General features: G+C 40.4%; 1 long non-coding RNA gene across 1 annotated transcript in view; it reads left to right on the forward strand.

Moving 5' to 3' along the window:
- The window catches only part of LOC108448997, a 6,152-nt gene extending 4,575 nt beyond the window's left edge, over positions 1-1,577 (forward strand). Inside the window, exon 3 of the long non-coding RNA XR_001865091.1 lies at positions 141-1,577. This is a non-coding gene — a long non-coding RNA (uncharacterized LOC108448997). The remainder of the gene's footprint in view (positions 1-140) is intronic.
- Positions 1,578-17,107: the final 15,530 nt, after the last annotated feature.

Raw genomic sequence — 17,107 nt, forward strand, 5'->3', positions numbered from 1 at the left:
CGGGGGGGCGGTGGCCGGCCCCGCGCCACCTCCCCCTCAGCGCCTGACTGATGGCGCTGCGGCCGTAGCTCCGAAGGGAGGGGCTCGGGCAGGGGCCCGGGCCCTGGGGCATCCTCTCTTTCTCAAACCTTGCCTTACAGTTATCCTTACAGCGCTAAGACCACCAGGCTGCTGCTCCTCTGATCCCGCCAGACAGAAACTGCCTTCCAAAGGAAACTAGAGCCAGGCTGTAGGACCTTAATCCTCCGGATCACTGAACAGATGACAGCATCCAGAACGCCCAAGCAGGAGATTTATGATCACCTTTTGGACAAGTGGAGGAGAAAGTCCACTGCACGCCTTTGGACTACCAGGAGATTAAGATGGCTCCCAGAAATCTGCTCTCCTGTGCAGCAGACATGGTTTGCAGTGGACAAGTCAAGGTCCTGTGATTCAGGCTGGAGTCACCATTTAAACTCTGACTGGAAGTGAAGCAGATTCAAAGAGTCATTGGATGAGTAGTGTATCAAATTACATATTAATGATGTAGCACTAGTGATGAGATACAGCTCTTGTTTACCTCCAACTTCTATCTCAAAGGAAGTTGTAGCATCTCCACTCCAAAAGTAGAGAAAACAGATTTAGAAGGCAAGGGCATTTTTCTTGTCTCCTGCTCTCCTATCTTCTCAACCAAAGTGCTAGAATAAAGCAGAAATGCTATTCATGTCAGTCTGTATCTGTGTCTTTTGGAAGAGGACTCTGGTTGTTTTGTGGGTCCCATACTTCATTGGGATGGAAGATGTCTATGTAACACTACAGTCTGTCCCACAGCATAGAGGCCTTCAGAGAAGGGGGTGGGGAAAGTGATTCTGGCCACCAAAGGTGGCAGTGAGATGGCAGATGTGGAGATGGTGGGGCAGGAAGAAAAGGACAGGGAGAGATGCACGGTAACATTTTGATACTTGGTAAATGGGCTTCCCATTCAAACCATGGTGTCACTGCGGTAACGAGAATAGTGGCTTGCATGAAAAAGAAGTTTCTTCATCCTCCCTCACCCTTCTTCCAAGCTTAAGAAAGCAACTGGAATGGTTTCTTTGCTAATGATAGCAGATCTCCAATGTTAATGATGTTATCTGCAGAGTTAAGGATGTTTTGGGGCACTTTTAAAGTTCATTTTGTTATGGTACATACTATTATCAAAATTAATAGTGTGAAGGAATCAGATACAATGATAAATTAGAATAGTAAATGTAATTTTGAAATATATACACAAAATAATAATTTCTTCTTCAAAACAAGAACTGATTTTTGTCCAGGACAGAGCTAATTTTTTAATGGTGACTGTGAGGGAGCGGAGCATTGAACTATGTGTGCCTGTCTAGGTTGTTATTCTATCCCTTCACTGTCATCACCGGGGCAAAAACAAGGGATTCTTGTCTGGAGGGTCTGTCCACCACTAGTTTTCATTGTCCTAGGTTTAGTGAGCATATTTGCATGTAAATCACTCTTTCTTTGTACATTTTTGTTATTAGTATTGCTCCTGTTACTCTTCATTTTCTTATCTCCTTGCTGTTTCCAGTAAATTGCTCTTACCTCAACATGCAATCTCTGCCTTTTGTATCTCCCACCGAAGAGGGAGGGGAGCAGCTTGTGGTTTTCTTTCTAATGGGACTACTAAATTTGGAATACCATTCCTAAACCATGACAACAGCATTGTCTTGGTTTTGGACACAAAACTTCAGGAGGAAACACTCCAGAATAAGTGTCTCCTCCTAAGGGAAAAGGGCCTCTCTTTTTCCTCCACCAATAAGACAAGTGGGTCACAGCAAGCGAGAGTGGAAAAAAACCCACACTGTTCATTAACACCAAACAAAACAAGGTAGAACAGGGAAAAAACCCTCAAAACACAACAAATTCCCAGAGAGGGAACAAACATGTGGGCTCGGACCAGCCGGGGGTACCCCGCGGGCCTGCTGGGGCCGCCCCCGCAGGCTCCCCGAACCGGCGAGGAGGGAAGGGAGGCAGTGAGGCAAGCGGAAGGAAAGGGAAAAAAGAACAAGAAAAAAACCCCAACAGAACGTTTCCCCAGCTAGCTCGAACACAAAGGAAAACAAAAAGCAGCACAGTGCTCCCGGCGCACTCCCTCCCGAGCCCTTGGGCCGAACCGTTCAACTGGCCCCTTGGTCCGTGGCTCTGGGCCCGTCCCCGGGTCCATCTTAAAGGCACAGCGGCCTTGGGCATTGAGCGGACGGTTAAGGAATAAAGCGGCTTCATAACGTCACCCCAGGACAAGCATGCAGTGTATTAAGTATGGGATCATACATGAGCATTGAGAAGAAAATTTTCAATAGCTGATCATTTTTAAAGGAACATCCACCTGGTGCCTTGACAAGTCTATTGAAGGAAACTCATGTACCGTAAAAATGAAAACTGTGTCATACTGCATGCACAAAAGGTTGAGTGGAGAGAAATAGGACTGCAGCCTTCATTTTACTCCAACCTGATACAATTATTTTTTTGTTTAAAATAGCTAAGAGCCAAAGAAAGAGTTTTGGGCTAAACCACTTTTTAATGATCAGAGGCAGCACTTCCTCTTCCAGCTCTCTTCTGTTTCCTCTGTCATAACCATGGAGAACCATCTGATGAAAAATAGGCACAGTTCAGTGGAGCAAACAGGGTAAATTCATATGGGCTTGTGGGTTGTCCCCCATTACAGGGACAATCTGTAAGGTGACAGCTGTGGGTTTTGAACCTCTATAAAAGTTATTGCACAATGAGGACCTTTGACTGGGAAAAGTAACTCACTTCTTACATTTATTTGTCATTTCCTTTGAAATAGCATGAGATAAGTAGTGTTGGGATATATGCAAGATCTACCAACAGACTACTCTGATGGTATGCTTCTTGGAATAAGAAATAAAAAAGAGCAAAGTAGAATAAGATTAAGACATTATATAAATCTGTGTCTAAAAAGCACAATGATGAAATCATAACATTATGTGAGTGTTTTGTTAAAAAAAAAAAATTGGGAAAAGCTTTCAGTTTGTGACATTCCCTGAAAACACAGAGCTCTGCACCATCACCATCCTTCTCTTTGGAAAGATAAGAACGCAGCAGGACAGCACCAATTCAAACAGATATATCCAGATGGACCTTTAGAAGTCATTCCTCTTGTTGACAAAAAATGGATTTTGATGAATATTCTATAGTACCCCCCTAAAAATAAACTAAAAACTGGAACACATGAGGATCTGTGTAAAGAAACTAGTTCATATACCAAGAATAGTAAAAGGATAAAATTAATGCTAACAATAAGGTTGTGATTTAAAACAAGATGTCTGTCTAACTAAGTTAATGATGTCTCTAAGACACCAATACCTTAAAAACTTGTACTATCTTTGATCTTATTAAGATATTAGAAGTAAATCACTAGAAAGAAAAGAAAATGCCTTCAATGTCACAGAAAAAAGTAAAGTCAGAAATAGCAAAGAAGGAAAGAAGAAGGTCTAACAGTCTGTGACTGACAAAAATCACTAATACTACACTTTTTCAAGTCATCAGGACTAATGCAGTTTTTGCATGTGAAACTGAAAATAAACTAGCCACTGACTTCTTGGACTCAGGAATGCTGCATTTTTAGAAACCTCAAAATCTTTAGAAATCTTGAAAAATGGAAAATTCCAAGAAAGGGAATGACTGTCCTTGTTAATATTGAGTTATCAATACTTAAAAAGAAGAAAGAGTGGCTCAGGAAAGTTGAACTAACTGGCTTAATGATAATTTTGTTTTGAGGAAAGATTATCATGATCCGTATATTTTGGGGGACAAGATAATGTGTCTGAACAGTTAAAGTCCACATGAAAAATAGCCAAGGCATTTGGTTTGGTACCAATGGAAAATTGGTTGGAAATTTCTATGGAATTAACTGCATATACTTCCCATATATTTCAAAACTGCTTTCAGGAAGATCTCAAGCTGTTAGCAGAAGCAGAAAGAAAATAAAGCATAAGACAGGGAAGATTAGGATTTTCTCAGATGCTTTTTTCATCAGCCATTTAGATTTTCTAGTTAAGTCTGTGGGTCACAATGATTGCAGTAAGTAATGGCAGAAAACATTTGTAATCTGAATTGAAAAGATAAAGGCTTTATAATGCAGTCATAAATACATCTGAGGATCAGGACTACAAGGAAATTTCATCTTGGGAAGAAGTAATTCTAAAAAGGATACAGTGTAACCCAAATTGAGACTGACACCTTTTCAGTTTGACCTTTGCCTGTTCTTCCTAACTGTTCAGGAATTTGTGTCTTTTATTGTGACTAAAATGCAAGCCATCCGCACTGTGCTTTTTATTTGCTGTCTAACAAGCATTTTTCAGAGTCCCGTGCACCATGCCAAGTGGTACTGTTCTGACTTAGTTTGTTACCTACTTGTGCCTCCTCAATGAGAGAAGAAGGACATCATAACCTCCCATTACCTGATTCCTTACAGTCTCTTATTTCTGTCATCTAGAACACAAGTTCATCTTAGCACATTGCAACGGACTAACTTTGTGAGAGCTAGAGAGTGTTAATTGCCCAAGTGTTCATGCCTAGAGCATTTCTGCAGAGATGCTGCAATGCCTTTTCATATCTATGGTGATCAAGACACCTGAAGCTAAGTATCAGATTGCATGTCTGTCTTGCATTCAGAGCACATGGAAATAGAATTCTATGAAAACCTGATTAAATTAGTCATTGCCAACACAGTCAATTCAAGTAGTGAACTGTTACTTTTTAGGCAGGTTGAACAAGACCATAGTGGTGTATTCACACTGTTTTGTGAATATGGAATACCCAGCAGCAGCTCCAGAAACGCTGGATAATCTCTCCATTATTAAAGAAATTGGTTCAGTCTTCCAGGGTTAGAGCATGCTGATAGAAGAACACAAACTGGTACGAAGGTAGAATGCTACTGAAAAATAACATCAAGCAGCATGGTTGACTCCTCATATAAATAATAAACACATTGATAAGAGGACACTCTGGAGGATCCTTTGCTGGGTTATTTAGGAAGTTGTATCTGCTACAGTATGAAGCATGTTAGGATACCATCACAAAACCACCCGTGTATATATAATTATTGAACAATATTTGCAAAACTAGTGGCAAGTATTTTTACTTATAAAACGAACACAACTGGATTCAACAACTATTTCTCCATTCAGCAGATATACAAATCTTTGCTAACCGAAGGCTGGGGAAACTAGGGGTGTCACATATATTTACAATGCCAGCATGTTTACTGAGTAATGATACAGCACAGTAGGTGCTGATATCACAACACGGGTTTCTAACAAGATTGAGATTTGCTTTTAAATCCTTTACTGAGTCACTTTTCATTAAATGCACATACTTGATGGTACTTGAGTTGCTAACAGAGCAATGCTGTTGGCTCATGGGCAGGCTTTGCATGACAATTTTATCTTTCACAGTATATTCCTGTGGCTTCTGTAAAAAGAGTGAAACTCAAGAGTTGTATTGGTTTGCTAAAGCAAAAAAGGTCATGGCTGAACTTTGTAGAAATCTTCAGACTGAGTTGGGCCTGTCATAAGTTTACATGGTGATAGTTTATGGTGCTTTTTAGTCCATGAGGTTGGGCAGACCCCCAAGGTGCTGTGACAGATAGCTGCATTTCTTAAATTTGTGGCCTCAGTTGACTCTGTGAAAACCTGCATATTGTCTATTTTGTTGTAAAGATGAGATGGATAAACAACAAAGCAAAGAGGTGTATATATGGACCTCTCTGACACTGACACCTGGAATAGGCATTCTGCCTTTCTAGACACTAACTTACAGTGGTTGACAGAGGAAGTTTCCAAAGTGCAAGGTAGCAGGCAGACAAGCTGACAAACTCCCCAAAAGGTAACGGATAAAGGTTGTCCCAAGGACCGGTACCAAAAATCAATGATTAGAAGTTACAGAAAAAATAGATGCAAAGAAACCATATTATGTATTTTAACTCCAGGCATGCCATATGATGTTAATTGTCCAGCAGGATTTTTGAAAGGGCCACAGTAGGCAAATTTCTTTCGCAACTTCAGATTGATTTGTTCCAACCAGCAGAGCTGAATTTCCTCTATTTGAAGAGTGAACTTATGTGATTTAGTATCTTCATTTATGAAGAAACTTAGCAAAGAAAGCTATTGTTTCTATCCTTCTCCATCTCAGAGATATCTAAAACTTGTTCTCAAAGACCCTAAATGTACTAATAGGCCAAAGTTGCGCTGACCAGCCTCACCTGAGACACTTCTAACTTCACATTCTCTGTCCCTGGATCAAGGGACTCCCTTTAAATTCAGGCCTCGGCCTTCTGTCCCTATGTGATCTATGGCATAGATGTACTTGCCTTAAGTTCTATCACAGCTCTGCTTCACCATGAACTTTGTTATCCAGAGCCTGGCCTGCTTGTCTCACTTGGGCACTGTGGAACCAGTGGCTGGAGAATCTCCTATTGTACTAGCTTTTGTTATTGTGGTTTGGCTTCTCTCCCAAAGGGAGCAGACAGGCCTGAATGTTCCTTGATGTTCTTCTGAACGAGGTCCTGAATACCTTAGTCTACCCTTGAAGTTCGCCCTTAGTGTAAGAGCCTGCACTAAATGACCTCCAAAGGTTCTTCAAACACTTCTTTCTGATTTTGTAAAAATGCAACCACTATCCCACATCAACTAGGTACAACAGAATTTGCTTTTTAACAGAGCAGAAAAATAGAAGGAAACTAGAAAGCTTGGTAAAATATCTGTTGCCTCCAGTCTCTACTTCTGCTCTCTCTTGTGTACTTTTGCCTCACTGGGTCAGTATTGTGTGCTATGGGGACATCATGAAACCTAGGTTCTGTAGTCTGCCATGCAATACAGGAAACACTAACAGAATATTAATAAAAACCGGTTCCATCTTTCCTGGTGATAAAACAGAATGAGAGTCATCTCTCACTATGAAAAAGGCTAAGCCTGTGTTATGGTGCCTATAACAGCACTGCTTAGAACTCTGTGAGCCCTAATTTCTGTTCTTTCTTGTTGCATTGTTCAACATCACCTGCAGAATTAACTTTTCCATCCTTTCCCTCTCTGTCCACTTGACGTACTGTTTCACGTACTCCTTGAGCTCAGAGGTTATTGTGTGGAAAAGATGCCAAAACTGTGGAGATGCACCCTTAGAGTATGCATAGTCGATTTTTCTGACTTGCAGAGTCTGTGCCAGCTGGAGCAAGTTTTATTAGTTACAGAAGTGGTGAAATAAACCACTTTTATGGTGCAAACCTCTCTACAGGCTGAAGCAGGAAATAAATAAGTTTGCTTACACCAGCATGACTTTCACATACACCTGTTCCTCTGTTGGTGAACCACGACTCTGAGGGAGGGAAAACATCATTAAAGTATTTAAAACAATTTTATCTCTTAAAGCTGTTCTCTGACAAAATGAATACCCTCTCCATCCTCTCAATGGCATCTGCTAGCAGACACAGTTGAGCTGACTTGCAACATAAACACTTTGGTTAATCATTGCCAAGACTAAAATGAATTGTGAAACTAGTTTCATAATTCCAAATAAGTGAGGAGAACATAGAATCATAATAGGAAAATGTAAAGAGTTCCTTAAAGAACAGTACTTTGTCAAATGAGTGGCAGGTATAAAAAACACTAAGATGATACAATAGAAGTTAATATTATTTTTGCTTTAATATGACTTTGCTTTAACTGTGTTTTATTATTCTGCTGAACAGAGAGTACTTGGCAGAAAAAACCCCTGCATAATCCAATTACATTGCTTTTCTTCCAAAGGGAAATTATGCTCAACTCAATGCTAGGAGCCCCTCTGCCCAGTGAGAGTACTCATCACTGAGCAGCAACATGGTATGGATCCCTGATATTCACTCCTTGGGAGAGTGAGTTCTCTGCTGGACCGTATTACATTTTCAGTAGAAAGGGTGGGGAGTAGTTTCTTGCATGCTCATTAAGGATATTATTTTGGGACACGACAAATAGCACAGTTGAATCCCTTTAGGCAATAAATACTTAGAATCTTCCCAGAGTACTCCAAATAGCATGTTATTATGCTAAAACGAGGCGCTTCACCTTCTGTTTTTAATTAACTGACTAGTGACTGTTAAATGGCATATTCTTTAATACGTCTGCTGAATGAGGACCCTCAGAGGACATGGGCAAAATTAGGACCTTCTTTGCTTTGTCTGAAGTGAAGTGAGTCTACACAAACAAGCTGATTCTGACCAATTATTTCTCAATAAAGAGACCAAATATCTTTTTTATATCAGGGAAACTAGCCAACATAATGATCTTGCAAACCAACAGAAAACTGCTAATCTTTCTGTAAACAATAATAGCTACAGTTACAGTTTCAAATTTGAATATTGACTAAAATTATGATACAGCTTGTCATGCTGAAATACTAATTAGCATAACTTTATTCTCTTTGTGGAACCGTGTTCAACTAAATAAGTGTAAAAACTCGTATCTGTATTAGATTTACAGTTTATTAAAAATCATAATTTTCACAATATTTGGGAATACGTAATCTCTGTGCATTTTTTTTTTCAGTCAGTGCCTCAGCGTCTCCATACTGTTGTATACTATCACCCAGTGGAATACAGTTGGACAATATCTCTCAGAATAGCCTGAGGAAGTAAAGCATGCTTAAATAGCATCTTTCCAACTAAGAACCAAGGGAAATTTTCCACCCAGGTTTGAAGCAGAGAAGCAACTGGTGCTGAAATGGCATCTTTTGGTGACCAAAGAGCATAGGAACAAGCACCAGGCTTTAGAAGAGATTTAAAAAAAAATTTTACTGTAGTTCAGTGACACACACTATCGTGGTGGATCTCAGGAGAACAGGTTAGGTTGTGCCTGCTACGTGGACTTCGATCACACTTATCTAGAGACTGTGTGCTGCAAGCTAACTGACTAAGAAATGCTAATTGATTTTAGAAAAACTGTCTACATCTCTACAACAACTTCTTCTTGCAGCTTTTCTTTAGAGATAAGCTCTCAACATCAGCTAGTTCTGCCTTATAGGAATAAAGCTTATGCTGTAATGGAAAGGAAAGTCCTAATTTGAGTTGTAGCATCCTTAAAAACATTACACTTTGAGCTGTCTAAGTGGAAATTTGGAAAACTGTATGAAAAGGCTGTGGGCTGAGAAAAGCCTTGTAACTCTTCAGGAAATATGACCTGGTTTGAAGACAAGAAAATGGCTCCAGTCAAGGAAATTATGTGTAATTTTGAACTAGGATGTGCTAACTTTCATCACTCTGCTACATAAAAAACCCCATATATGTGGAGAGAAAAGATGTCCTAAGTTCTATAAAAGATGTCCTATACATTCTGTTGCCTGTAAGAATACATTTTTCCTTTAAATAGTAAGGGGTTAAATATATAAAATTACTGCTACTGTAGACTTATTTACCTGATATATAATTTATATAATATATATATAATGTATATAATTTATAATTTATAAAGTGTGTGTATACTGTGTAAAGTGTGTATATACACACCCTGATATATGAATCTAGTTATAATTCTTGTAGGATTTGAATAAGGAGACTGGAATACCTCTTTAGTCAGAGATGATTGTTCATCTTGTCAAACCCAGGGAAACAGGTGACAGCAAGTCATATCAGAGAAAGGAGTAAAAAATTGCACAATTAGCTCAGAAACCACTGCAAGATCCCACTTTAAACACAAACACTGTGAAGAAGACATAGTCTTACAATGGGATAAAAGAGCATAGGTGAAATAAACTGTCCGCAAGAAAGATTACACAGAATTAGACTGGGAGGAACCAATTATCATAATTATATAGCACATATTTAGGCTTGAATGGACAGAAATGAGTGACTTTCTCTCTAGCTGAGAGACTGGCAAACCTGGAAAAGCCAGGAAATGGATGCAGCATTGAACCTAGTGAGGGCAGGGAAGAAACAGAGAAGAGTTGCAGGGTTACACCTATGCCTTTCCTCTGGTATTCCTGAAATGCGCAGATTCCACGATTCTTTTGGTGACACTGTTGCAAGACCACTGTCTACATATTTTACACTGTTCAATTAGTGTAATATTAGCAGTAATAATAGAAATCTAGGAGGGTAGTCCCCCTAATCTTAAAAACATACCCTAACCCCCTAACCTTAAAAACACTAGCAAGTTAGAACATGCAGGAGGACTATGCCCCAGTCTTAAAAGGCCGCCAAGAAATCCCCAAGCAAGCTCTGCCCCATGCAAAGAGGATACTCCTATGAGTCTGATCAGGAGACCCTGTGTACCCTGATGCAAGCTGCCAGGATGACCATGGCAGCTCCTGGGGCAGCAAGATACAGGCCACACTGCACACTAAAATGGAAAAACAGAACAAAAATGCCTACTTTGGGAATATGTATAGGTGGGGACCATGGGCACTTTGGTGCTGGCTAAGAAGTTTGCAAGTTTCTTAGCAGACTAGAAGCTGGGCTAGAGAGGGGCAGAGGCAGAGCAGACAGCATCCTACTGTGGTCCTGCTGCTAACTCCATTGCAAAAGTATAATTTGGAACATATATGCCACTTCTCTGCATACACTTTGTATCATCAAAACCATAGCACTTTCCTGCCCCTAGTTTCTTTTAACATGGGTGTGAAAGCACATGTCTTATGTGCTGCTTTAGCTGGGATAGACAACTTTTTTCAGTGTCTGGTATGGGACTATGTTTTAGATTTATGCTGAATTCAGTGATGATATTTTTGTTATTGCTAAGCAGTGCTTACACAGAGCCAAGACCTTTTCTGCTTTTCATACTGCCATGCCGGCAAGGAAGTTGGAAGTGCATGGGAAACTGGGAGGAGACACAGCCAGGACAGGTGACTCAAACTGACCAAAGGGATACTCCAGACCACATGGCATCATGATTTTTATATAAAGTAGGGGGAGAAGGAGGAGAGGGGGATGTTTAGAGTGATGATATTTGTCTTCCCAAGTAGCTATTATGCATCATGGGGCCCTGCTCTCCTGGAGATGGCTGAACATCTGCCTGCCCTTGGAAAGCAGTGAATTAATCCCTTGTTTTGTTTTGCTTGCGTACGTGGCTATTGCTTTCTCTATTAAACTGTCTTTATCTCAACCCATGAGTTTTCTAGCTTTTACCTGTCCCATTCTCTCCCTGATCCCACTGGTAGGGGAGTGAGTGAACAGCTGTGTGAGGCTTGGTTGCTGGCTGGGGTTGAACCATAACAGTCCTTTTGGGCACCCAATGTGGGGCAAAAAGGGTTCAAGATAATGACAGATTTGACTGGGATGTGCTAAATTGAATTCATAGCTATTAGTGCTGTTTAGCTAGTAATCAGCAGACTCCTGTGCTTGCCATCTGGCTCCCTTGCATGACTTTATATTAGTCTAGTGCTCATAGTGGTTGTTTTTTGCTTTTGCTGCTTGCTGTATTGCTGTACTGCTTGTCACCTCCCTGTACTCTGCCTGGGAACATTTTGATAACAGCCCTGGTGATGTGCCTGGGCTAGAAGATGGCCAGTGTGTTGCTGCTGTTTCTGTGCTGTGGTACTGGTCAAAATTCCAGTGTGAATTTGAGCTGAATGGACTATGGCATGAAATGATGGAGCAGAGACCCACCTGCAGCCCATGGAGGACCCTATGCTGGAGCAGGTGAATGCCTGAAGAAGGCTGTACCCCATGAGATGCTGTGATTGAAGCAGGTTTGCTGGCAAGACTTGTGACCTTATGAGGGGTCCCACTGGAGCAGTTAGCAAAGAACTGGAGCCCATGGAAAGGACCCACACTGGAGAAGTTCGAGGACTGTCTCCCATGGGTGTGGCCCCACACCGGAGCAGGGGCAGCAGAGAGTCCCTCACAGCCCATGATGGAGACCATGGTGAAGCAGCTGTCTCCTGCAGCCCATACACACTGTGATGTGGACTACACTAAAAGTGGACTCTGGCGGGAACCCTCTGTTGTTAGCCAGGCAGGGGACAAGGGAAGGAGTTAATTGCAATGTTAGACACTATAACCTGGCCCAAAAGGACTAGGGATGGAGATTGTAATGGATATACCTTTAAATTGTTGTAAACTATGTTTTGAATTGTGTGGTACAGGAATTAGTACAGTAGAAACCACCTGAGCCAATGGAGGAGAAGCCTTACAGGAAGCGTGACTTTACCTGAGCTGGCTTTGGTGCCCAGTAACAAGCAGCAAGAAATAGAGCCCAATGTAATGGACTAAATGAATTCAACAGACATTTTGAACACATTTTATAGACATTTTGCAGGGGTTGTCTATAGACTAAGGGAACAATATCTGTGTATTATATCAAAGAATGGGAAGGGGAAGGTGGTTAATGAGGTTGTATGGAATAGTGTGGGACCTGAATATGATGTAAATGGTTCTAAATAAGGGGTGGAAGTCCCATTTTTCTGCATACACTCTATGTCGTCAAAAACAGCACTTCCCTGCCCCTTGTTTCTTTTGACATGGGGATGAAGCACAGGTTTTGTTTAGATTACAGATCCATCCATGACATGTTTCACTTTTTTAGCCTTTTTATCTTTGATGTTTTCCACGCAAACTTTGCATTTCTCATGAAAAAATCATAGCCAAATTAACAGTTTGTTTTTTAATAGCCAGGGCCTTGTGTTTCTGCAAACATTCCTAGACATCAGTCTGCAGCTTGGGCAAGTTAGTTTCACATTCACATTAACTGCAGAGTCATGTGATAAGCAGAGCTGGCAATATGTCTTTATAGACAGTTACCACCGGTAATACAAATAGAGCACCAACATTTTCTGCTCTAAGTAAGTTTCTGATATCCCTAACCCTGTGATAATTTTGATCTTGTGAAAGGAGGAAGGAGGTCTTGGGATATCTATGGTGATTGTTTGGCTTAAAAATACCCCAACACTTTTCCCCCTGTGATATAACATGCAGAGGGTCTTCAGGCAAGGAGATCTCAATCAATATGACAATCCTATGCACAGATCACCCCAATCTGTGAGGCAGTTCTTTTGCACCCATTAACATATGTACATCTGATCCCTCACTTCTGTAAGTCCTGTGAGACTCTCAGCAAAACTAAGATTATTGTTACCATTATTTAGCTCAATTAAACAGTACCTCTTTTTGTCTATGGTTAAAATGGCAGGTGAACTACAGTTCTGTGTCCTATACTTCCAACTGCTTTTACAGTGATGATAGCCAAGAGGAAAATCTGATCAAAACCACAACTCATTAACTCTGTAGGAGAGGTACTGATGCAGTCTAAAATTCTCTCTGCTTTCATATTGCTTAAATTAGTAGCGGAAGAATATGGAACATTGTACATGTTGACAACTTCAAGATGAAGCTGAACATAATCACCATGTTTGAACAGCTGGCATGAGTGGTTAAAACATTTCATGTAACTCCAATAATGATACCTAAATGACAGCCTAAATGTACAAATCTGTATTCTTCTACATATTGCCTAGCTCCATACACCTGGATGTATCATAAACATTGCTGCACATCCTCCATAGATGCCTCCTGCTCTACCTCCTCTGGTACATTTGGGTGTAAAAGTAACACTGAGCTTTTAAATACCCCATCAGAACTAGTGTGTGCTGTATGTGGCCTCTCCTGGTAGGCATAGTCATTGTGAATTTGTTCACAATGGGTATAGCCCCCTGTTCTATAAGACGAGCACAGTATCCAGGGTGTTCCTTCCAGGAACTCCTTTCCTGTAAGGACACATGTCCACTGCCCAGCAGACTCAGAAAAGCAGTTTACACTTGTGGGACTTGCAGTTGCCATTAACGCTCTCTTGAAAGATGCAGATTTTTTTAGCCTTAACTAATGAGCAAGTCTTTGTTGTAACAGAGTTATATATTTTGGTGGGCCAAAAGTATTTGCAACACCAGCATTTTTATGCCTTCTACCTTGCCTGCTAGTCCTCCACACCCAGTAACAACCATGGTCTTCAGCTCTGCAAAAACCCCACTATTTTTTTGGCATCCTTGGTTTTTCAGTCATAACCGTTGTCTCAATACCATGTGTCTGTAGTCTGCAACCCAGAGCCTTGGTTTTGCTGCTTCCACAGTAATTATGCTGTGATAATTAGTAATTATGGTCTAATAGTACAGTATTTATTTAATTCTTAGTCTTCTGTTTTTCATTTTAAACATAAAAAAAATCACAAGCTTCCGGCACAAGTATTATCAGTCCTACAAGTTGTCATCTCCCCCACAGCTGTGTGTAAAGGGTGCTTTCCCACAACCAACACTCTCAGAATGAAACTTGAAATTCAGTTCATGGCCCTGGCTCATGTGGTCTTTTATGAAAAGCCCTTCGGGCTCAGACTGCCCACTCATGTCTCATAAGGACTTCTGTAAAACATATAGCTCTCCTTCTGTGACAGTGGGGCTTTTTAGCCCCAAGATGACCACTGTTGTAGCATATACTACACATAGGGTTACTACCCATGGCAGCAAAATGAAAGAATTTAGTAGGATTGCTAATTGAGTGCAAATGTCATTCCAGTAATAAGAGTGAGGAATTCGTCCTGGGGTTCCCCTCCCTGTGTATTCAAACAATACTACTTGTCTTCTTTTCTGTTGCCCTGTAAATATCAGAAGTCCAGCCACAATTCTACTGTGCTGCACAACAAATAGAAAGTCATTAGGACAATCCACAACATGAGCAGTCTTTTGAATTTGTTAATACTAGCATTGGGCTCATCTGCATTGAAAACTGCACAAGCTGTTGAGCAACCACTGTGCCTGGCCTTAGAATTTAAATCTCAATAGATTAAAATCACATGGGGTTTATCAATAGTAGTCAAAATACTAAGTTACTTTCTTTTGTAAGCAATGTTCTATAACCACAGGGATGTATGAATGAAGATATTAAGTGAAAGGAACAGTATCTCACAGAGCATAACAGAGGATCCATCCTGTCATCTCTGGCTGCTCTAAAAGAATAGAATGAAATTTATATCTACAGTGAGATGACAAGTGATAATCAACCAGAATTCACTGGTCTCCCTAATACTCATTGGTCTTAAGCATGAACAAAATTTTCCCACTAAATGACGATTTTTTTTCCCTGTTTCTTGATAGGTTGTAACTCCACGCTATTACCTGACACATTGTCCACCTTAAAACAGGAAGCCTTCTGGTACTTGACCCAAGAAGCACTTTGTGCTTCTCCTGGGCTAATCTGTCAGAACTCAGAGCCCAATGCAAAATGAACTTCTAAAATCCCCTGAATTGTCAGTGTATTGCATTCCCATCCACTCCTCTGTGATTTAGCTTACACTTTAAAGCAGGCCAGACTGTGGTTGAGTGTCCACCTTACATTTGGCAAGGGAGGGAGGTTTCACCAATCGTGCCTCATCAGAGCGTAACAAACATCATGTAAAGAGTCTGGAGGAACAGATCATCCCAATCTCTCCCCTCTCCCCACTGCCTACCATGCAAAACTTCTTCACCTTTGGTGCAATCATGAACTTCAAGCATAACTCACCTATATTTCTCCATTCATTGAAGTCATCAGTCATTAGCTCATGCTTGCCTAAATCTCTCATTCTTATTTCAAGCAATTGTGTCCCTCCGTGTGCCACCAGAATGTCTGCCCACACTTGCCAAATGCCTAGGTCAGCTTAATCTGTTTTTGAAATGTATTGTTGGTGATTGTCTTGGCTGCAGTACGCTCAGGAATACTATTGCCTATGCATCCCCTTCCTCACTTTGTCCTGCTCTCTTCTCATCATCGTGAAACTATTTCTTCCCAGAAACAGAGCAAAGCCTGATTTTCTGCCCTTTTAGCAGAAAACACCAGAGCAACATTTCCTGCATTCCATGTCACTACCTTCTCTGAATACCTCGTGACCTCCTGGGCTGCAGGAATGACAATGCCTTTGTTCCTGAGAACATATGCTACCCTCCCTGCTTGCTTTCTCCCTTATCCAAAACTGCTTTTTCCTGGCCATCTTATACCCTTAGACCCATCTTGGGGAAGCCAAGCTCAACAGTACCATGCATATGATTCCAGAGCAGATTTCAGTGTCATTCATACACAGTTTACTACCTTCATATCTACAAGCATAAAGAAATCAATCATTACCATACCCTTCCAGTGTTCTCCATCTTTTTTGGTAATCTGTATGACAAAAGACTGCCAGGTATAATACAATCTTCCAGGAACTCTGAAATTAAAACCACCAGTCATGACCTGAGTCCATGTATTTTTCTCTCTCCTGCCCAATCTGTTTTCTTAAAACTACTCCTGGAACAGAGTCATATGGGCCCATACTCCCACTCTGCACCTGCAATGGCTGAACTTCCCACCTAGTAACAATCAGGGAGTCTAATACCTAGAGCAAGTAAAGAACATTACTAACATTACTGGTGGACTGAATTTGAACTGAACAACCAAAGAGGAATCACTAACTGATTAGAGCCAGTGCGCTATGGAATAATTCCAAAATTGCACTCTTCAGTTGTAACAGTAGTAGAAAAAAGGGAAAGTCTTAGCTCTAAATGTGCATAGTTGCAAAGTAGTTTTTATTGATAGTAATTTCTTTCATGTAATTATATTTTCAATTTATAGACCTGGATATTGTTTTGAAAAATATTTTACAGGGTAGCAGTTTTTAGTTTATATTAATGTGAAGAGGAACACATCTGTCACTACACTATTTTGCAAATCCTTTTGCTTCTGAAAACAAGCCTTTTTATAACTTCTTGATATAAGATGTCCAATTCAATAGAATAAACTGACCTTGCTTCAGTGAGTTTTTGATGCCAGAAACTGTTTGGCCATTAAAAGCATGTCCTCATTAAGGAATTAAATATCAGGTAACACTTAAATAATGCTTTATTAATTTCAGAATACCAAGAGCTCTCTCTTCAAGACAATGTGTTTATAAATTATTTCCATTTTATACATTCTTTGATGCAAAAGAAATGTTATGAAGCACTAAAATAATTTTTTCATTCACTTAGAATGAATAAATGTTAAAATTTGCTCTTAGTGTTATCCCCAAAATTAATATTTGAATTTAACTATAACATTCTGAATTTGCAAACATTGTAGTAACTGAAAAATTACAGCCTTATCAAAACAGAG

Source organism: Corvus brachyrhynchos, unplaced genomic scaffold (assembly GCF_000691975.1).
Source record: "Corvus brachyrhynchos isolate BGI_N302 unplaced genomic scaffold, ASM69197v1 scaffold49, whole genome shotgun sequence".
Classification (NCBI taxonomy): Eukaryota; Metazoa; Chordata; class Aves; order Passeriformes; family Corvidae; genus Corvus; species Corvus brachyrhynchos.